We start from the raw sequence: 23,606 nt of genomic DNA on the forward strand, positions 1-23,606 counted from the left end.
CATTTGGAAAGAAAAGTAACATTAGATTCACATTTCACATCCTACATAATAGTAAGTGCCAGATAAATTAAAACTTTAAATATAACAAATGAAACCACTTCTGGAAGAAAATGTTAGTGAAAAGAAATCTAATCTTGGTATAGTACAGCATGTCTAAGCATGACACCAGAGAGGCAAAGAAAACAAAACACCAAGTTAAATAGACCAACACTAGGTAAATTTTAAAATGTTTTATCACCAAAAAATGTACCATCAACAAAATGCAAGCTCAACCTGTAAACATATTTGCAACATATATGACAGAAGATTATGTCTCAAAATGTGTAAGTTCTTACATTTGAATAAACATACCCAGATTGAGCAATGGACAAAATCTTGAGAAAATTGTCACAAAAGGAGGAATACAAACGTCCAAAAAGCCCAGAGAAAGGTTTTTAATTTCATAAGCAATTAAGAAACAATGACCTTTGATACTGGATTATAAGAAGAGTCATGTAATATCTAATTTCCAGTTTTTAGGAATTTTTTCCTCTTTAGATTTATAACCACCTTCAATTGTTTCCATAATTTCTTAATATCTATTACCTCAGAGAAACTTGTAAGCTTGGTGCTATGGGAAATAAGGAATTCTGAAACCATTCCTCATCCACTGGCCTGGCTATACTAAACAGAAGTAAGCAAGTCCAGGTGTCTGGAATTTGAACTGCCCCCAAGTGAAGTGAATTAAAAAAAATGAGGTTCACTGTAGTTGTTAGTCATCAAACCTCTTTCATCTTCAAACGAAACAGAGGACATGCTTTTAAATGGGAGTGAACTATTTATTCCCTTTTATTTGAGCGCCCCATCCAGACCTCAGCCATATACTTACAGAATTAAAATGTAACAAAGGAGAATAAAGACAAAAAGAACTCAACTCACATAGCACCTTCCATCATTGAATTGTCAAATATGGTAGCTATTAGCCACATGTGGCTCCTTAAATTTAAATGTACATTAACTAAGAGTAAATGAAATTAAAATTTCAGTTTTTCTGTCATGATAGCACATGTCAAATGCTCAGTTGTCAAATGTGGCTACCTTACTGGCCAACACAGAGAATCTCATCATTGCAGAAAGTTGTATTGAATGGCACCGCTATTATATAAAGCCTTTTTTGGCCTCAGGTCCAGGTGGAATTAATCACGGTAACACAAGGCTGCACTGGACCTTGGATAAATCTGTCATTTATTGAACCTACTTGTGTACATGTCTGTCTTCCTCACTAGATTCCAAGCTTCTGAAGGCAAGGGGATGTCTGATTTCTCATTATAAACCACAAGAACCATTTCTTGAAAGGTGTTTAATAAATATTTGTTGACATAGATGTTTTCAGGAAGATTAGAGCACCAAATATCCTTTTAAGAGGGAATAAATAAGGAGGAAATGAATGAGCCCTTTGCCTCTTCACCATCCTCTTAATCTTCTATTTTTACCAATCCAGAGAGTACTAATTGACTTTGAAACACCTCTACAGTGGGAAAATAATCTCTTCAGAAATATGTAAATGGACTCTAAGAACATTCCTTCATTTCCCCTCAATCCCTCATTCTAATTCAAAGCAGGAAAAGGGCATTTCCTCTGTCTTCATACCTCTAATTTCTATGTTACGATGGAAGCACCAATCTTTGTGTCCCATGCAAAATAAGGGTAAAAAAGGCATTAAGTGCATGATTACATACCAATTATTCTTTATGGTCTATATAATCAAATACCATCTGGCAATTTGGAAAAAATTCAATCACAGTAGCAAAAGTTGAGTTGCAGAGTCAAATTCTTACCAATCCAGCAGTGCAATCAGGCCACATCCAGGCCTCTCTACAGATCCCGTGAAACGCCAAGTGATTTGAAAAAGAAAGTAAAGCTGGCCTTTATTCACTGACCCACGTGCAAATCATTTTTACCTGTGGGATAAATTCTGCCCTCGCAATGATCAAAAACACTGAAAGGCAAGAGGACCAATTTCAGCTCAAGGACAGCAAAGAAACTGATAAAATGAGGTGAGTTAAATACAAATACCTACCGAATTTGTTATGATAACTGTCTACTGATCTTAATTAAAACGTTCTCAAGATTTTGCAAAGAAATACTCCAATGACAAACAGAAAATATTCTCTGGAGAATCTGAGGGCATAACCCAAGCCAGCTGGCCTATCTCATATTTTCTTTTTTAAAAATCATGCAGACTTTCCCTTGGCTTCATATTATATATGTGCTGTTTGATTATCAAAGTAATGCTTTACATTACTTACCACAGGGGAAAATGACTTACCTGTCTCAGTTAATATAACAAGAACGTTGCATACTGTCTTTTCAATTTTAAGAAGTTGTGCTGAATTAAAGGGAGCTAACACTCTCTATCAGATTTAACATGCAGACAATTTATCTGTTCTGTTTTGGCATCTATATTTTGAGAACTCAGACACACGCAAATATGTGGATATAAATAGTAGCATTTTAAACACTGCTTTATAAGCCATAGCAGGAAAATTAGCTAAAGAAAGGAGATGCTGCTATGGAGATGTAATATATTAAAATGCTTTTATGTTACCATTAGTGGAAATGTTGGTGTTTGCACTGACTGCTTTAGAGGTCAAATTCCTTGTGTCATATGATGAGATGAAGGGATCTCAGATCCAGTGTTGTCTGTTTTTTGGGTTTTTTTGTAACAATATTTGAACCACAAAGAAAGAAAAATATAAAGTAAACATGCAGCAAAACATTTCTTGTCTACAAAATAACACAAGTCAGGTTTATTTGTGTTTTCTCAACTGTATCACTAACTGAAAGAAATAAATGGAAAAGTGTCTATTATTTTGAGGGGAAAAAGTCTGAACCAAGAATGAAAGTTATTGATGATGGCACTCTTTATAGTTCCACAAATGCTATAAATTTTAACCCTGGCTAATTAATTGAATTCCATTAATAGTCCCTAAGAGCAGATCTCTCCTTGCAGTTCTAAAGTTTCATTTTCAGTTTGTAGAACAATGTCTGGCACATAATAGGTCTCAATAAATGTTTTAAATGTGTGAATAATAGAAGTTCTGATATGTGCAATAACAATATCTATGGTTTGTTAAATTATTTACTGTTTAGTCTCAAATAGTATGTGCTAAATAAGCCAACGTTGGGAACAATGCTATACTGACTCCGCCTTGGTTTTTACTCTCAGCTGATGCGTTTTGCTTGTTCTTGACGGACAATAACAATTCAATCCTGTGTCCAAGACATTGGCTTGTATGTTACCCTAGACAAGAAAATTTACACTGATCTAGAACAAGCTTTTAATATCATTTCTCATTTCACCTGTTCCCAATTTAACCATCCTGTTACTCATACTTTAAAAGAAAGAACAGATTCTTTCTATGTGTGGTGGATCTGATTTGAGTACCAATCCCAGCATTGGACCTGTCAAGGGTAGGGACCATCAGTGCATACATTTCATATCTTATTTTTCCTAGAGTGATAATGTGTCCTTCCCAAAACCCACATGCCTACTGTCTGTCTGTCTGTCTGTCTGTCTCTATCTATCTATCATCATCTATCTATCTTTGTCAATCATCAAGTGCTTTGGAAATTAACATCATAAATATAAGATCCTGAACAAGTAACTGGTCATTTTGAGCTTAATTTTTTTTTTGTAAAGTGAATGCTCTTTTTTTCCCCTCTTAGCTGCTTTCTTTTTAATCAAGACATATTTTGCACAGTTAGGAGATTTACCAAATGCCCCACATTTCATTCCATAAAGCAAATCTGAAAATGACTTTTAAGGAAACTTTTTAAAAAAGTCCAGGCCCCCCAAATAACTTATTTTTCTAGGGAACTCCTACTAATGAAAATGTCAGTTTAATGTATAATAGTAAAAGTATTGAACTTTAAAAATTAAAATAAGAATAACACTAAAAATCACACAAACTCACCAAAAAATTTATGGAATTTATGGAAAATTCTTAAGCAGAAAGTGATTGCATGTTTAACTTAATTTTTTAAATTTAAGCAGGTTATTGAACTAATTTCTGGGAAACAATTTTTTTTTTTGCATGTCAGTGGAATTAAAAAAAACAACAGTAGCTCATAAGTAGACAAACTCATTTTTTAAAACAACAAACTGTGCTGGCTGCCACAGGAACTAGGAGCAATTATAATTCCAAATTTCCTGCCTTAGCTGGCCAGCACTAACTGAGCCATCTAGTGACATTATCATGTTCTTGCTAAGGTACTGTGCTGCATTTATATAAACATAACTGTGCCAATAATGACATGAGTTATCTGTTAATACAATGAGCAAATTTTCCAGTTACTGCACATAATTTATTTTTTCCTACTTTTGAGGAAACCATAACCCTTCCTGAGACTGGCCTACATCATCATAATTTTGTTCAACTTAGATAAATGTTCATAAATTTCCCTAATTTCGTATCAGTGTTTGAGGAAGTTGACCCCCAGGAAATTATAAGCATATAACCTGGTGATTTGACTTGTTCCATAGCTCACCAACAAGTAGGGTAGTTAACCTCAGCTTGAGACTTAAACTAATTTAGGAGCTTTTCCTCCCAGACTTGGAAGAACATAGAAAATATACAGTTTTTTCTACTGATAAATTGTTATATATATCTTAATCTTCCTTTCATCTGCTCTTCTCAACCTCAGTGGTTATCTGTTTTAATGGCTTTTGCAGAATATTTTTAGTAAAATACAAATTAAGATCTTAATTCAAGCTATTTTAACCCTTTAACTCAAAGATAATTAAAATAAAATATATCTAAAATCTAACTTATCCTGTTAAAGAGTAGATGAGGAGTATTTGTCTTGTCTAAGGACTACCTGGTTGAAAGGGGCATTTGGTAAATCCCCAGGCTGAAATTTCAGAGCTAGAGTTTCCTCCTATTTAACATTGATAGAGTCCTTTAAGTCTGCAATAACTGACCTTTAATATATACCAGCAGTAATTCATGGACTGTGCAAGACAGAAAAGCAAGACATAAATGTAACTTCTCTCCTAAGCCTTTCTGGAATTTACAAATCTATAATGTCCTAGAAAAAGCCTTTTTTTCCTAGTATGTAGTTTGTGGATTCAAGTTGTTTTCGTATATCAAGCCTTATGTAACATGAATGTCAAAGTAATTGAGATTGAGTGCACATTTCCTCAGATTTTAGCAAGACTCACCCCCTCACTTTTTGAAATTTCTGTTTCATGTTTCTGCTCAAATAGCACCTTCTTAGAACTTCTGTAGTTACACATTAGCTGCCCCTGGCGTTATATCTTTTTACTCTTTTGGTGATCATTAGTACTTGATTAGTTTTCTAGGGCCACTATAACAAAGCACCCACAAATTAGGTGGCTTAAAACAACGGAAATATGTTGTCTCTCACTTTCAGAGACTAGAGGTGTGAATTCAAGGTACCTTCAGCGTCGTTTCTTTCTGAGGGCTCTGAGGGAGACTCTGTTCCATGTCTCTCTCTTAGCCTCTGCTGATAGCTGGCAATCCTTGGCGTTCCTTGGTTTATAAATGTATCACTGCAGTATCTGCCACCATCTTCATGTGGCATTCTCCCTGTGTCTCTGTGTCCAAATAACTCTCTTCTTACAAGAACACCAGTCATATTGGATTAGGGTTCATCCTTATGGTTTTTATCTTGATTATATCTGCAAAGGCTCCATTTCCAAACAAGGTCACATTCACAAGTACCAGGGGTTAGGGTTTCAATTCACCTTTTAGGGGTACACAATTCAGCTCACAATGGTGCTATTCAGAAAAAATTTCCAATTCTTCCCATTCCCATTATTTGAAGCATTGTATTTCCTGGAACCTTGTTTTGGAGATATATGAACTTCTGGCCAATGTGTTATGAAATTAATATATTTACTTTCAGGACAGAAGATTTAGTTGCATTTTTAAGACATTTCTAGAACTCTCTTTTCCCTTGAACATTTTATACACCAGTGTTTGAGGTGGTGGCTGTGCAGTTGTTCTGGATTCTAACTGTAGAGGGCAGAGCTTTCCTGGTTACATGTGAGGGGCTTGTAGTATGAGCAAGAAATAATTATTTGGGTTTTGAGCTACTATGGTTTTACTAGTACTTTATTACTGTTGTTGATACACTTGCTTGATTTTTCTTCTTAGGTCCTATATAGAGGTTAATATTAAGCACTTCTTTTATTATCTTTATTTTCTGATTCCTCTACCAGAACACAATCTCAATGTGACAAAGAATTTGTCTATCTTATTCTCTATTTCATCCTAATGCTTAGAAGAGAGGTCACAGTAATAGTTAATCAACTAAAATTTGTTAGCTGGATGAATGAGTAGATAAAAGAATGAGTAGGTATGTAGTACTGAATTATAGTCTTCCTTTCTCTGTCTTTAGCATTGTACTTATGGGGTTTTATTTAATCTTTTAGCTATGTTATAGTAATAATTGAATTTTAATTTTATAAAAGTCACAAACTGAGGATCAGCCTTGATAAAGCATGGATTTAGATGAAAGTCAGTCTTAGAATTGTCATACTTTTTACTTAAAAGCTGCATAACTTTGGGAAAGGTTTGATTCACTGTAAACCATGTTCCTCCTTAGTAAGATGAAACTCACTAAATTGCCAATTATTTAAAAATTGAGTAAAACAATCTAAGTATTTAATAAACTTTATTTTTTCTTCCTTACACTCCATTGTGCTTCTCTTTCCTTTCAAAATGCCAGAATAATGAACAGCATATAAAAATAACTAAGAATATATTTATTTCTTGGTTGCAATTATCAATAAGAAATAATACTATTTTAAAATGTTTAATTTCCTTTGAGTTATAGTTTAAATTAAACTCATTATTATAATTTCAAAAATTGTAATTCCCCATTACACAGTTTCTTCATGAGAAACTATCAGTAAAAATGAATTATTTTGTAAATTGCATTCTAACTGACAAGTCTGTCTCACAGACACATGTCACACAGACACACATCAAACGCCCACTCCTTTTATCCCTTTGTACTTAGGATTTCAGGAATGGATTTCTAAGTAGTTTGTGGCATGTTCAGTTGCTTTATAAAGAAACAGCAAACCAAAGGCAAATAAGTGATTCCCTGAACCATATTTTCTTAGTTCTTTTTGTGTGTTAATGAATGTTTTACCCTAAAATGTGTGACGGAGCAAAGATAGCTGATCTTAAAAAATTAGAATTATAATTTTTTCAATGGGATCAAGATTCTTATGTGTTTAAAACATGGAGAGAGAGATGGCTAGGAGTTCAAATTCTGAATCTTCAACCAGCAACCTACTACCAATTCAGATTCCAAAGGGAAATATGTAGCAGGAAAACACACAAATGTTATTTCTACTATTTTATTTATTACTATAGTCTCAAAAACTTTATGTGGAATGTAGACATAGTGAGTTAGGCCAGATTATATGCAGTACCAAGTGTTACTTTTTTTAAAAAAATTGAAGTATAGTTGACTTACAATATTACCTTAGTTTCAGGTGTACAACATAGTTATTCTATTGTTATAGATTACACATCATACAAAGTTATTATGAAATATTCTGTATTCCCTGTGCTGTATATTACCTCCCTGTGAAGTATTTATTTTATAACTGTTAGTTTGTACCTCTTAATCCCCTTTATCTATTTTGTACCTCCCCCTTACTCTCCCCCCTCACACCACTAGTTTGTTCTCTGTATCTGTGAGTCTGCTTCTTATTTTTACTTTTAACCCTTTTTCATAACACTAGACTAGGAGCTTAGTAAATAGCCTTCTTGAAACCTTCTCCCAGACTCTTATCCTTATCCCTAGAGTTCTTATCTATCAGATTGTGAGAAATAACACACACACACACACACACACACACACACACACATTCAAGGAAAAAAGTGCCAAAAGAAAGAGACCCAGTCACTCTAAAATCTAGAGTAAAACTAGCCTAAATATACATTTTTCAAAATGAACAGTGTATTAGTTTTCCATTGCTACCATAGCATATTACTACAAACTTAGTGGCATAAAACAACACAAATTTATTATCTCACAGTTCTGTAAGTCAGAAGTCCACGTGGGCTCTGTTCTGGGTTTCTCAAGGCTGAACTCAAAATGCCATCTTGCCTGGACTCTTATCAGGAGACTCTGGAAAGAGTCTGCTTCCAAGCACATTTAAGTTACTGGCAGATTCAGTTCTTTGTGGTTTCAAGGCTGAGGTCCTTTTCTCCTTGCTGGCTTTTAGCCAGAAGCCTCTTTTAGCTGTTTAAAATCACCTGCATTTCTCATTATATTGTGTCCTCCATTTTCACACTGGCAACCACAAACCAGATCCTTCTCATGATTTTAATCCCTCTGACTTCTCCTTATGCTGCATCTCTTCTGACTCCATCCTGAGAAAGTTTTTTGCTTTCAAGGGCTCATGTAATTAGATTGAGCCCAGCTAGAAAAATCCATGGTCGTCTCCTTTTCTTAAGGTCTGTAACCTTAATTACATCTGGAAAGTCCTTTTTGCCATGTCAAGTAACATATTCAAAGGTTCTGGGAATTATGGCATGGGCATTTTTGAGGAAGGCATTATTCAGCCTATAACACAGTTTAAAAATTACAAAATGAGCATTAATTTTTTGTCACATTCATATCATTCTGTTCTAGAACACTGGCTCAAATATTACTTTGGCCTTAGTCAATGTCAGCCTTCCTTATCTTTAGAACTGGAGCTGGGGCAAAGCTTTTATTTCACTTTACTCGTTAAGTTTGTTAAGGTGTCAACATCCTATAGACTTTGGCAAAGGTAACCCCTAGAAGAACAATGACAGAATTTACAAACAGAGTAATAAGGCTACCATTAATACAGGCTGAGTTTGAATGATGAATTGGTGATGAAGAGTTCTATGAGATCAGAAACATATAGTAGCCAAATAAATTTGTATTTTCATTCATCATGTCCCTGTGGATTAAGGAAACAGAGGCCTTTTGTAAAAATTCATTATTAGACAACTTCAACTTCTTTCTTTTTTTTTTTTTATGGTACGCAGGCCTCTCACTGTTGTGGCCTCTCCCGTTGTGGAGCACAGGCTCCGGACGTGCAGGCTCGGCGGCCATGGCTCACGGGCCTAGCCGCTCCGCAGCACGTGGGATCTTCCCGGACCAGGGCACGAACCCGTGTCCCCTGCATCGACAGGCGGACTCTCAACCACTGTGCCACCAGGGAAACCCCAACTTCTTTCTTATATGATAATTTAAAAGTATTCTATCAAAAGTTTAAAATTCATCTATCCATTTAGTTATCATTTCATTTGTTCAATATTTTTAACATTTACTCTGTGCCAAGCTCTAGGTATAAAAAATACAATATATACCAGGAGCATATAGTCTATACGTAGATATGCTTAATAGTTAAGAGAAGTAAAATTTAAAACAATTTAATTTTTTTCTTTATCTTCCTCACCTATTTCTCTCTTATATAATTCTCTAGTGCATAAATAGAACTGACTTATGCAATCATAAAATACTGAAACTATGCATTAGGGCCAAGAGAAACTGTCTCAATGAAGCTATCAAACCAGTACCCTTTAATTACAAAAATAATTTAATATCCGAATAGGAAACAAAGATTGGTATAAATTTTAATATGAAGAAAACACAGTGCTAACCCTGAAAGTTATCCATGGCTAACTAGTCTAACCATTACAGTTTTTAATCCCAATTTCTCTTCATCCTAAGAGTTTCTTTCACATCAACTCCTCCATTTTCCAGAATGATACTGTTATTCTTTATTATTGTAAATGCAGAGTTTAATTTTTTATTTGCCTTTTTTAATCCTCTTGCTTAGCCTCCAGCTACTGAACCATTTTAGGTTATTGTTTCTCTTTGATCTTAATAGATTCTTATACAGTTGCCCTTTATTTCAGACTATTCTTCCATTATTTCTGTTTATTAAGTGAGAAAATGTATGTAAAGCACTTGGCACAGTTCCCGATCCATAATAAATTGAAGTTTGTCATGATTGCTCTTATTTTTAATGTTATTTTAAAGGCCTGTCTTCTTGCCTTCTTTAGGAAATACTGAATGACTTACTGAGTTTTTCTTCTAGTTTCTATATTAAATACTTTACAGAAGTATGTTTTCTGGATACTGATGATGTTCCACTGTCTATTGTCACTGTCTCCTGAGATGTTTATTGGTTGTCATTTCGAAGACAGGCTTATTCACATTACTCTCCATCTTAACATCCACTATCTAAAAATCATCAATATTATTCTGCTTTTCTATATTTATATAGCATTCTCTTTTCTTTTTTGCTGCCTATTTCTTTTTCTGACAAGTGATCTGATACAAAAGTGAAACATTATATTCCTAAAAGATATTCCCAATTTAGGAATGTATTTTAGGGAATTAACTTCCAGGTAACATTGCCAGTTCCCATCTCCCATCATATATACTTTTATTTCTGATTGTTTGCTTGGAGTTGTTATTTCTCAAAAGACAGAAAAAGATAGAAATAAGAGAAGTAGAACTGTCATAACCTCCAAAAAAATGTTCGTGAAATAAAGGGATGACTTGAGTTGCTTGATGAATACACAGCTTAAATGTCTGATATAAGAGAAGAGCAACAAGAAAGGAAAAAGAATTCTTTATTTTCCATCAATCAAGACTACTTCATTTTATGAGCACAGGTACACTATTAGGCAACTAATTATTTATCTCAATCTTGCTCTTTTGTCTTAAAATATCCTGAAAATTTTCCCCAGGTTCTGGTAAAGTATTTCTTCTTGGATTTCTGAACTGTTTCCTGTATTGTTCTAACTTTTTATATTCGTCCAGTATCTTTATAAGATTTTTTTCTCCGATGAAATTTGGCAAGAAAACATACACACACATTAAGGACCACTAATGCAATGTCACATGATTTGATTGTGAATTTCCTGTTTCAAAATGCATTTTGACAATACACTTAAGCTATTAAATTATTAAACAACTTAATTATAAAAATATTCTGTTAGAAATCTGAAAAGGCTATTTGTAGAGACAGTAACATAGCTTTTTGTCCAGACTTTCTTCTAGAGCATGTGGAAGCTTAAAGTTTGTCACCCAGATGCTGAGATGGGATAGAAATGGATCACATTGTACTACAGAGATTGAAAGCCCAGGGTGTTTTAAAAGACAGCTGTTAGGGTCAAAGCCAGAGCAAATACAACAAGATAGACCATTCAGGTAAGACTCAGATCTAGAGGGGATAGAGAGGCTAAATCCAGGCATTCAGCACAAAGGAAGAAACGACTTATACCACATCACTTTAAGAATGTACAGAAGGCACAGTAAGAGGTCATGCATGGAGACCCTGTTGCAGGACCTTTTGAATTGTGAAAGTGTGTGGAGACGTAGAAGCTGAGAACCTCAAACTAGCTCAGAGGAGATCAAAACTTTGAACTTATCCTTTAGTTAAATATAATCAGTATGTCTAATCTGTATATTTAAGCTATTTTCACACCCAGTGATAGTTTTAAATATTTATAGCTGGGATAATAATCGTAATATAGAACAAAGTTGTGTATCTGATTTTTCAAATGTTACCTGTCTTTATTAATTTCTCTAAGTCTCCAGTCAGGCCTTATCCAAACGAACATTTTTTCTCCAGTCAGACCTTATCCAAACGAACGTTTCTCATATAACTCTTGGTTTATGATTTCTTATGGTGTGACTTAAGTTATCTCAGTATTGATTAGGGTAAATACAATGTATGTTAATATCTATTTAAGATATTAAATATTCTTCTATTCAGGAACTACAGACTTTAGAATAGACTGTGATTGCCCCCAAGATCAGGAGTCTGTCATCCATACTTCTGCAACCTTTAAAGTAACCATTACTTTTAAAACATGACTGCCCCTCTTGAACCATGGAAATAAATTAAACAATTATTTATGAAGTATATAGAACTTTGAACGTGCTTATTCAAATATAATCTCTTTTAATCCTAACTATAGTAATTATTACAGTCTCCATTCTATGAGTAGGAAAACTGAACCCTAAGATCACAATTTTGTTATCATTAATTATGAGTATTTATAAACATATACAAAAATAGAGGAATCACTCTTCATTTAACCATTATCCATATTCCACATTTGAAAATTGATAGTCTTACTTGCTTCAGTGTCCCTTTGTTTCTTAAGTTATTGTTAAAACATATTATTTCATAACCCCTACAAAATTAGAACAAATTTCTAAAAAAGGTGACCATTTTCTTACAGAACCAATATGTTTTTGTCACAACTAGCAAATTAAAAATAATTCACTGATATCATTATATACCCAGTCCTTAGTAAAATTTTCATGATTATCTTTTTATAGTTGGTTTGTTTGAATCAGGATATATCATTTCTCTGATACAGTGTTTGTTCTACTATATACAGAGACCTTCAAATCAATTAACCAGAAAAAACTTAATGATATGCCTATTCAGAAAAAATATTTTACATTTCAACTCTTATGTGTAACACTTTGCTAGAGAAGTAACATGGCTCTACCCTGCCAAACCTTTTACCACTAATTCTATATTCATGAAATTGCGTTGACAGCCATACCAGAGGAATAGTTCAAATGTCGCACTGCTTCTAAAAATATCACTGTAGATAATGAGACAAAAAGACATACTCCAATGTCATTAAAAACAACTCAAGATAAAGGTGAATCTAAAGAAAACTTTAAAAAAGGAGAAAGTACTTGGAAGACCAAATCAGAACATTCAAAAAAATCAAAACATTGTAAAGAATGATTTATAATATTAAAATTATTTATCTGATTAAATAAATATTAAATAATTTTTAAATGTTAAGTAGTTTTTATCTGATTGAACAAACATTAAGTAGTTAACTATCTTGATCTACTCATGAAGATATTAAGAGCATAGGTTTTGAAGACAGGCTTAAGACTATACTTGGCCCAAAACTAGCTTTGTGACTTTGGGCAAGATTATTAACCTCTAGAAACCTCGGGATTTTGTTCTTTTGTATTCCTTTTGTTTTGTTTTCAGAGGTTTTTTTTAGTTTTAATAATGGAGAAAATAACAATACTTAACTCACACAGTTTTTGATGAGAGTTGCGTGCCAAAATATCTGTAAAAGTGATGAATAGAGCTCCTGGAATAAATTCTATGCTCACTAAACTCTAGCTATTATTATGATAGTAGTAGTATTTTATGCTCTGTATTATAAATTAATCTATAAAATAAAATAAATAACCATCCAAACCAAAGACATCACAAGAAAACTGCAGACCAACATTCCTTATGATTATGAATGCTAAAATCCTCAAAATACTAGCAAGCCAAATCTGTCAACATTTAAAGGGAATTATACACCATAGCCAAGTGGGATTTATTCCAGGGGTGCAATGTTGGTTTAACATCTCAAGATCAATTAATGTAATACATAATATCAATAGAATAAAAAATAAATATCACATGATAATCTTAAAAGATGTAGGAAAAAAATTGGCAAAATTCAATATCCTTTTGTTATAAAACACTCAACAAACTAGGAATAGAGGTGAGTGCCTTCAATACAATAAATGGTGTCTATGAAGAACTTACTGCTAACATCTTACTTAATGGTGAAAGAGTAGATGCTTTTCCTTTAAGATCAGGAATAAGAGAAGGATGTCTGCTCTTGCCACTTATATATATTCAATATAATACTGGAGGCACAATATATAATACTTATATATTCAATATAATACTGGAGGCACAATAAAGTTGTGCCAAAGAATTAAGTTGGACCCTTACCTCACATCACATACAAAAATTAACCAAAGACTTAAATTTTAGAACAAAAACTATAAAACTCTTAAAGGAAAACATAGGAGTAAGTCTTCATGACCTAGGATTTGACATTCTTATATGACACCAAAAGCAACAGAAGAAAAAAGCAGATAAATTGGACTTCATCAAAATTAAAAACTTTTGTGCTTCAAATGACACCATACATGTTTACTCTTAGTGGACATGTATGTTTTTCCAAATTCACTTTTTGGCTTTTCAAGAATGCTGATACAAACAGCCTTGTGAATGTACAATTTTATGTATACCTGAAAGTACCTCTGTAGATAGATTCATGAAACTGATGTATCTCTGAGTCAGAGTATGTGCATCTTCGCTGATGTGTGCTGCAAAATTTCTCTCTAATTGGCTGTACCTGTTTCATTTCCAAATAGTTTTTTCAACTATGCATGATGATCCTACTCTTGGCAACACAAATATTTTTGTGGTCAAACTCACATTTTAATTTACATTTTTCTGATTACAGTGAGGATGGACATCATTTTTTGTTTGTTTTATTCATCTGAATTGCTTCTATTAAATTTCACATCTTTTAAAAATTTTAATGAGTTTGAATTTCTAAAGTAAAATGTAGAATGTAATACATATGTATGTGTGTGTTTTTGTGCATCTCTTATATTAAACGAGAAATTCAGGAAGGAAATATACCAAACTGTTAAACATAGTTACTTCTGAAGAAGCTAGTAGGATCTGCACACAGTAAAGTGTTAAGTGAGATGGCCGTGTTTTAAAATTTTTTAAAAAAGATTTTTAAAGTAAATATTGATACCAAAATATTAAAAGAATAAATTTCACCAGAATGTTTCTAGAAATAAATTTTTTAAAGTATTGTTGCCTATTATTATTTTATTTGCATTTAAAGGACTCTTACATAAAGAGACTTAAGTCTTAAGTTCTGAGAAATTTTATTATTTTACCTATTTTATTATCTGCTTCTCCCACCCCATACTCCCACTTTTTCTTTGTTCTCTCTTTCTGGTTCTCCTACTACATAGTTATTAGAACTCCTGGACCTATTTCCTTGTCTCTTAACTTTTTCTACTTTGTGCCTTTATAACTGTGTTTGGAAAGAATACCTTGGCTCAATGTTCCAGTCCACTAACTCATTTTTCAGTATTTCCATTCTACTAGTCATCCCATCTATTAAGGTGAGGTTTCTTTCAGTAAATATGGTTTTAATGTCAAAAAGAGATCTAATTGCTTATTTTGTCCTCAGCAATCTGTTCCTTTCTTATCCATTAATTTCTTCCCTGATGATATTAATTATACTTATTTCAAAGTTTACCTTCTGTTTACCCTTGGGGTTAGTTCTGTTTATTGTTTTTGTTTTACTCAAATATTTGGTGATTCTTGATCATCTATTCATGTTTATAGATGAAAGTAGAGGTTCATCAGTCTAGCTGGTTGGAATATATTTTTTCAATCTGAATGATAATTCCTGTGCTGCTGACAATCAATGCAATTTTTATTACAGGGTCCCTGACTTTGGTGTTCTTCCAGAATGCTAGAAAGTCCATCTTAGCAGATTTTCCATAGGTTATGCAAATGGTTTGTTTTCTGGCTGCATGAGTTCTCAGTCCTGGTAGTGTTGTATATAGTTCCCTCAGGGGCACATTTTTGGACTGTTGTTTCTGACAATCAGCTTCGTCTGCTATTTGATTTCAGGGATGGATGCTTCAAAATTGCTATATATTGATTGAAGAAAATACTCTTTCTAGACTTATTGTGAATGCACACACACACACACACGCACATACACACACACTTCTTCGGAATGACAGAAAAATATGACAGAATATTCACCCAATTCCATACAGATGAATATATATATACATGTATATATATATGAAATAAAACCACAAGTGTTCACTTCTCATCTGGACTCAATCCCTTTAAATATTCACCATTTTCATAAACATTAGTTATTATAATTGAATATATGTGCTAAAATATAAATTTCCTTTTATAGATAAAACATGTTCAAATGCTTGCTGTTTCCTTTCATTTGGTGTAAAAGGAAATGTTCTTTCCTTCCTTTGTTTTTTTCTCTTCCTTTATTTGTTTTCCATTTTTCCTTCTTTCTTCCTTTGTTGTCTATTCATCTCCCACAGAGAAAAAAGGGGGAAATATTTGCATTTTAAATTTAAGCAAAAATGGTGACTTGAAAATGATCCTTGTTCTCTATGTCAAATTCTTTTGTTTTGAGCAGAAATTTAAGGAACTTTCTTGGTCTCTTTGAGTTTTGTTTTCCTAAAAGGAAAGTTATGATAGAAAAGTTTTTTAGTCATAATTGTGGAATTGATAAGATTTTGTTATCCCCTCTGAATACAGTATCAAATAATAGCTTTAGATATAGCTTCATATTTTTAAAATTTTATTTATTTTTTTATATAGCAGGTTCTCATTAATTATCTATTTTATACATATTAGTGTATATATGTCAATCCCAATCTCCCAATTCATCCCACCACCATCACCCCCACTCCAATTTCCCCCTTTGGTGTCTATATGTTTGTTCTCTACATCTGTGTCTCTATTTATGCCTTGCAAACCGGTTCATCTGTAACATTTTTCTAGATTCCACGTATATGCGTTAATATACGATATTTGCTTTTCTCTTTTGGACTTACTTCACTCTGTATGACAGTCTCTAGGTCCATCCATATCTCTATAAATGACCCAGTTTTGTTCCTTTTTATGGCTGAGTAATATTCCATTGTATATATGTACAATATCTTCTTTATCCATTCGCCCATTGATGGGCATTTAGGTTGCTTCTATGACCTGACTATTGTAAGTAGTGCTGCAATGAACACTGAGGTGCATGTGTGTTTTTTTTGTTTTTTTGTTTGTGTGTGTGTGTGTTTTTGAATTATGGATTTCTCTGGGTAAATGCCCAGTAGTGGGATTGCTTGGTCATATGGTAATTCTATTTTTAGTGTTTTAAGGAACCTCCATACTGTTCTCCATAGTGGCTGTATGAATTTACATTCCCACCAACAGTGCAAGAGTGTTCCCTTTTCTCCACACCCTCTCCAGCACTTATTGTTTGTAGACATTTTGATGATGGCCATTCTGACAGGTGTGAGGTGACACCTCATTGTAGTTTTGATTTGCATTTTTCTAATGATTAGTGATGTTGAGCATCCTTTCATGTGTTTGTTGGCAATCTGTATATCTTTTTTGGAGAAATGTCTATTTAGGTCTTCTGCCCATTTTTTGATAGGCTTGTTTGTTTTTTTAATATTGAGCTGCATGAGCTGTTTATATATTTTGGAGATTAATCCTTTGTCCATTGATTCGTTTGCAAATATTTTCTCCCATTCTGAGTGTTGTCTTTTTGTCTTGTTTATGGTTTCCTTTGCTATGCAAAAGCTTTTAAGTTTAATTAAGTCCCATTTGTTTATTTTTAAAAAGATCTTGCTGTGGTTTATGTCAAAGGGTGTTTTTCCTATGTTTTCCTCTAATATTTTTATCATGTCTGGTCTTACATTTAGGTCATTAATCCATTTGGAGTTTATTTTTGTGCATTGTGTTAGGGAGTGTTCTAATTTCGTTCTTTTACATGTAGCTGTCCAGTTTTCCCAGCACCACTTATTGAAGAGACTATCTTTTCTCCTTTGTGTATCCTTGCCTTCTTTGTCATAGATTAGTTGACCATAAGTGCGTGGTTTATCTCTGGGCTTTCTGTCCTGTTACATTGATCTATATTTCTGTTTTTATGCCAGTACCATGTTGTCTTGATTACTATAGCTTTGTAGTGTAGTCTGAAGTCAGGGGATCTTATTCCTCCAGCTCCATTTTTTTCCCTCAAGATTGCGGTGGCTATTCGGGGTCTTCTGTGTCTCCATACAAATTTTCAGATTTTTTGTTCTAGTTCTGTAAAAAATGCCATTGGTAATTTGATAGGGATTGCATTGAGTCTGTAGATTGCTTTGGGTAGTATAGTCATTTTCACGATATTGATTCTTCCAATCCAAGAACATGGTATATCTCTCCATCTGCTTGTGTTATCTTTGATTTCTTTCATCAGTGTCTTATATTTTCAAATCTGTTTCAAACCTTTGATGTAAAACTAACTGTACCTTTAGATCTGTAGTATTGTACATCATGATTTTAAAAGCTTAGCTTAAAGCAGAATTACAGGGACTTTATAGGATGCTTCTCTCTTCATTCTCTTCTCTCCCGGTTTGCCTTAGTAGCAGAGTTTGAGCACATTTCAGCTGTAATCAGAAGTGTAGGAACAAACAGCCAATAAAATGTTTCCAATTTGCTCATCAGAGAACTTTGAGAACCAAGAGCTTAAAATCTTCCAAAGCCTCAGGAGTTTTTAATTCTTAAAATTAATATTTCCCCTGGCATACTGAAACACGTACATCTGCTAGACTGCATATTTTAATGAGCTAATGTCTACCATATGCCATCTGCAATCTGCACTCACCCTCCCTGTTTTGGTGTCTGTAATATTAATGGCTTAAGCAGACATTACCTTCAGCAGTCACAATCGTAAACATGTAGTTTGCTATGCAGCTCCCATTTGTCACATTGTCACTTAGGAAAGGAAAGTGATTTCCCTCTCCCCTCAGCTCTGGCAACTGGTAAAACTTATTAAAATGGCCAGAACATTTTTACTGTTCTACAGTTCCTGAGTTTCTCAGCCAATAATATTTGTATGAATACCTGCCACAATACTTGACACTTCTTGATACTTCTCACATCCATTCTTTTATCTCTGGCTCCACCGCTGCTACCTTATTTCAGGTAACCATCAACTGTCACTTGGATCACTGCAACAGTCTCCTAATTCCTCTGCCTCCAGTCTCACCTCGTTCCATTTATCCCCCACGTTGCTATCAGAGCATTCTTTATAATGCAACAATCTTATTATTGCTACTTGATCCAACTCTTCCACTGGCCTCAGAATAAGTTTGTAATTCCTCAGCATGGCATCCATGACCCTTGTCATTGAAGCATTTTGTTCTCCAACTTCATCCCTCATTATTCCCTACTTACTCTCTTCAGATTCTAAATATGCAAATCCATAAGTAGTCTCCCTCTCAAAATACTCTGTCTGATCTCTAAATCCTTGTATATGCTGCTGCTTCTGCCAAGAATTCTCTCCCCAAATTCCCACTTTTACCAAGAAATCCTGTAATCTTCAATTGATACCTTATGTGAATCCAAAGCACCCTGCATTCACCACACTTTGCTGTAATTGTCTGCTTATATTCTCTTCTTCTATAATCCAAGGTAAACTGTTTATAAGTCAGTATTAAGCATTATTCGCCATTATTTCTCAGTCCTTAGTATAGTTTTGACTTACAGAAGGTGTTCAATAAATGTGTCAACAGGATGCTAGAGTTAAGCATATTTCTAGAGTTGTACCGTCCTTGAAAACCATCTGAATAGCTACTAAAGATTTCCTACCCAAATGCATTTCTTTACATTTTATGAATGTATTCAGTCACAAAAATATTCTTCATGATCTTATAAGACCCTATATTTTGGTCTGATATAAATAACTCCATTTTATGGAAATAATATAACATTTAACAAATGGATAAGCATCATGTGCTAATATAAAAAAATGAATATTTGAAGAACTATTGGTATCATAGTAGTGAATTTATACTATCTTCCAGGGAATGTGCTCAGTACTGGAGCTACAAACATAAATAAAAGATGGTCTTTATTCATTAATGAGTCCAGGCCAGCATGGAGATCTTTACTCACAAAATAGTCCTGATAAGTAAAATAGTGATACTGATTACAATAATGATAATTATGGTAGCTAACCTGTAATGAGGCCTCACTATGGACCAAGATCTCCTCTAAGTGTATTAGTTTACTGTATTGACTCAACATTCACAACAACCCTACAAGTTAAGTTCTATTACTTTACCCATTTCAATGACTTTTGCTACATTGGAGTGGTTTAAGGAAAGTTGTGAAATGAAAAGGTGTCTATTCAACTCTTTGAGTAAGGTTTGCTGTTAGGAATTGCAGAGAAATACAATGTTAAGCAGAAGGAGATGTGGGAATAAGGTGAGCGGCGTAATAAACTAGATGAGCTAGTAACATAGAAAACGTCTGTCTGGAAATGGGATGAATAAAATTGATTTTTGGAGGCAGTGTTATTATTTTAGATGAATGATAATTGTCAAGTAATTGGGTAGTGACTGATGCACACAAAGAGAGATACGATTATTTGTAGGAAACTGGGGTGAATACTCTTGTACTACTTGTCATAAGGCCTTACATGGCATAGAAACAGATAACTGTTCTGTTCAAAGGATATTTTTTTTATAAAGTTAGCTTTTCCAACTTTTAAAAAAAATTAATTAGTTAATTTTTGGCTGTGTTGGGTCTTCGTTGCTGTGCATGGGCTTTCCTTAATTGTGGCAAGTGGGGGCTACTCTTCGTTGCAGTGTGCGGGCTTCTCATTGCAGTGGCTTCTCTTGTTGCAGAGCACGGGCTCTAGGTGTGTGGTCTTCAGTAGTTGCAGCAAGCGGGCTCAGTAGTTGTGGCATGTGGGCTTAGTTGCTCAGCGGCATGTGGGATCTTCCTGGACCAGGGATCAAACCTGTGTCCCCTGCATTGGCAGGTGGATTCTTAACCACTGCGCCACCAGGGAAGTCCCCCAAAGGATATTTTAAAACAACATTTTATCTAAATGTAGGCCTATGTGAATAATAAAACTTTGACATTTGTCCTTGAAAGTGAAATATTAATATGCGTTTATCAATTCATGACACATTTATATGCATATATACACATTAATATCTCTAAACAATATCTCCATTTTAGAATGAGTTTTCTTACATTTTGCTTTGTTAAGTAATTTCTCAGTATTGTAAAGTAAAACATATGCACACACTCACAACCATTTGAAAAAGACTGTCTGATTTCTCCTTAAATTTTCTAGCACATTTTTTAGAGGTAAGAAAGACCTAGGGAGTTTCCATGACTTGCTTGAAATGTCGGTTTGTGGTAAATTTGAATCCCCTCCAGTTTTTCACACACTAGCGTGTACCTTAACCTTTTCTCAACCATGAGTTCTCTTATTGGAAATTAAAAATATATGTGGATTCATTTATGTATACGTTGTCCTTAACAGTAAGACTTTTAAATAGAGTAAATGTGAGGCAGTCTGAGTTACTGACTAAACGAGTCATTGTTCTGCAGACTTATGAAATGGGGTGTACCTCTGAGTCACTTTCGTTTTCACCTTTGTTCTTCTGTCTGTGATATGCTAGCAATCAGTCGCATTCACTCTCCCTCATGAAAATATATTGTTGTTGCCCTTCAGCTCTCTCCTCATAGCCTGGAAGCCCCAGGAGACATTTAAAAGACAAAGATCAATCTGCTTTTAGAATGTTAGAAGATTGCATTACCCATGACACACATTGGTATCACAGCAGGATATAACGGACCTCTAAATCCTAAGGCTTAGAAGTTGGCTTTTTTCAAGAACATATGACCCAAGTCACCCTATCCATTCCCATAACAGCCTCTCTCACATAATAATCAATTTCAACCCACTGAGCATCCAAGTGAATCCACAGATATGCAATCTGTAAGTTACACCATAGAAAAGAATCTACTTGTGTCATGCTTCTGTAACCACACAGTTACACATCTTCCTGCAATTATACCCTCTTCATGGAACTAGATCGTACAGCACTGTAACTCCAGATAAGTTCAGTGGGACAAAAAATTTAAAAAATAAAAATTTCAGCAAAACAGAATCAGGTTCCCCTGGTACAAATTTATATTATTCAACTCATAACTAGTTACATATATCCTCTTGAAAAATAATAGCAAGTTTACACAGAATTTATACAGTGTAAATACATAGTTCTGCAGTGGAAAACCCTCCAGCAGCCCAGTTGCCAAAAATATAGGCTATATTGGAAAATAGGTTTGAAAGATTCAGGAGTGTCCTTAGAATACATTTTAAAGCACTAAGGCTAGCCATAGTTCATTCCAAATGTTTCTTTAAGGCCCTATCAATATAATAACTCAAAAGATGAATAAATAAAAAGTATTACATAAGTGAATAAAAATCATGTTTTAGTTGAAAAAGTTTTCTGTGAAAGAGAAAGCTAAAAAGCAATGAACTCCCTGTTCCACAAAAACAATTTTTTTTATGTGTAGTCATGTGGTGCTCAGGTAGCCCACACAATATTGAGCATGAAGTAAATAAACATTCAAGCTGCTGCTGTCCAAAAGACAGAAAATACCATAATGCTACATATGATGTTCAGATTCCAAGAAATAACTCATAATGATATAAGCATGCATGTTATAAAGAGAGCTGCAGTATCACTCAGCCATTTCTATTCATTTGAAATGCAAGCAGAGAGAATATGCCAAGCAATTTACAGGGAAGTGAGCCCTTTTCTAGAAAGCAGTTTATTTACTGTATCGTACCACCTTAATATTTTGCTTTAACAATGTCCACAAACTCTTTTGGCTGCTGATGTGACAAACAAGAAACTTAGAGTTAAGGCATATGTTAAAGATACAGTTTCCAGAATGAACAAAAACTACTCCATATACAGCATACAGGTGATGTATTATCACCAATTTGTCAGAGAGGAGGAGCTGCAGACAGATACTAATATCTTTCATATGTCTTTTAGTCATCTATTTCGTAGGTTAATACTATCAAAAGTGTGTATCGTTTTTAATGTTTTAAAATTCATCTCTAAAGATCCTTTTGTGGTCTTTATAATGATCCCAAATAAAGAAACCAAGAATACTTTGAAATATTGAATTTCTGGATTCTCTGGACCATTTTTGATATTAGTGCCCAGAATAAGCACAAGTATAGAAGAGCAGCAACATTCTCAGAGTGCTGGCTTATTATAAAAGTCACACACGCCCATGGTAGAAATTTTTTAAAAAATATGTAAACATAATTAAGAAATTAATAGTGATCTGTATTCTCTCCATCTGGAGATGTTGGTATAAATCTTTCCCATCTTTTTTGTTATGAATATATACATTTCTATTAATTTAAAACATTAACAAAATATACTTATGACTGCACCATTCCCTTCATTAAATGCAAATATTATATATTGATGCTATTTATTTCTCAACAATATACAATCACATATATCATCTAAATTTTAAAAAATAACATGTTTATAAATGACTGTCTCCAGGCATGTGAGCAAGAAAATGGGAGATGAAGACATAGAAATTGCCAAGTATGATACCCTTGAAATATATACGCATATATTTTCCTCATATGTATATCTATGAGAAAGAGAATCTCTGACTAGATTGTTTGCAATAAAGAGAATAATGCTTTTAGAAAGCTATGTGGGATTAATAAAATTATGTCATGCAATAAAGATTTTAGATCTAATATTATAAGTGATAAAATAAAAGTGCATCTATGTATGTCTCAATGATAGAAAATGGCAAGAGGTAGAAAATATTTGGATAAAGTAATAGACTGAAAATTCCACTTAGTATACATATAATCTGCAACTAGAAAAATAGATGTATAGAGTTCATTAAAACTTCAGGAGGCATCAATGTTCCAAAATTTCTAGGAGGGAAGTGGTGACTTGAAATTGTTAGCAAGTGCAAAAAAATGTGAAATAGAGGAGGAAACATCAACATATCTTGCTGCTGCATGAAAGAATACTGAATACTTGTGAAGATAATTAAGAATACGTGTTATTTTCCTGAATAGGTCTTCAACACTGATGAGATTGGTCTATTATAAAACTCCTTGTTG

At 33.8% G+C, this 23,606-nt stretch overlaps 1 long non-coding RNA gene across 1 annotated transcript in view; it reads left to right on the plus strand.

Moving 5' to 3' along the window:
- Positions 1–1,919: 1,919 nt before the first annotated feature.
- The window catches only part of LOC141278899 (uncharacterized), a 196,344-nt gene continuing 174,657 nt past the window's right edge, over positions 1,920–23,606 (plus strand). Inside the window, exon 1 of the long non-coding RNA XR_012332300.1 lies at positions 1,920–2,036. This is a non-coding gene — a long non-coding RNA (uncharacterized lncRNA). The remainder of the gene's footprint in view (positions 2,037–23,606) is intronic.

This window comes from Tursiops truncatus, chromosome 6, assembly GCF_011762595.2.
Source record: "Tursiops truncatus isolate mTurTru1 chromosome 6, mTurTru1.mat.Y, whole genome shotgun sequence".
NCBI lineage: Eukaryota > Metazoa > Chordata > Mammalia > Artiodactyla > Delphinidae > Tursiops > Tursiops truncatus.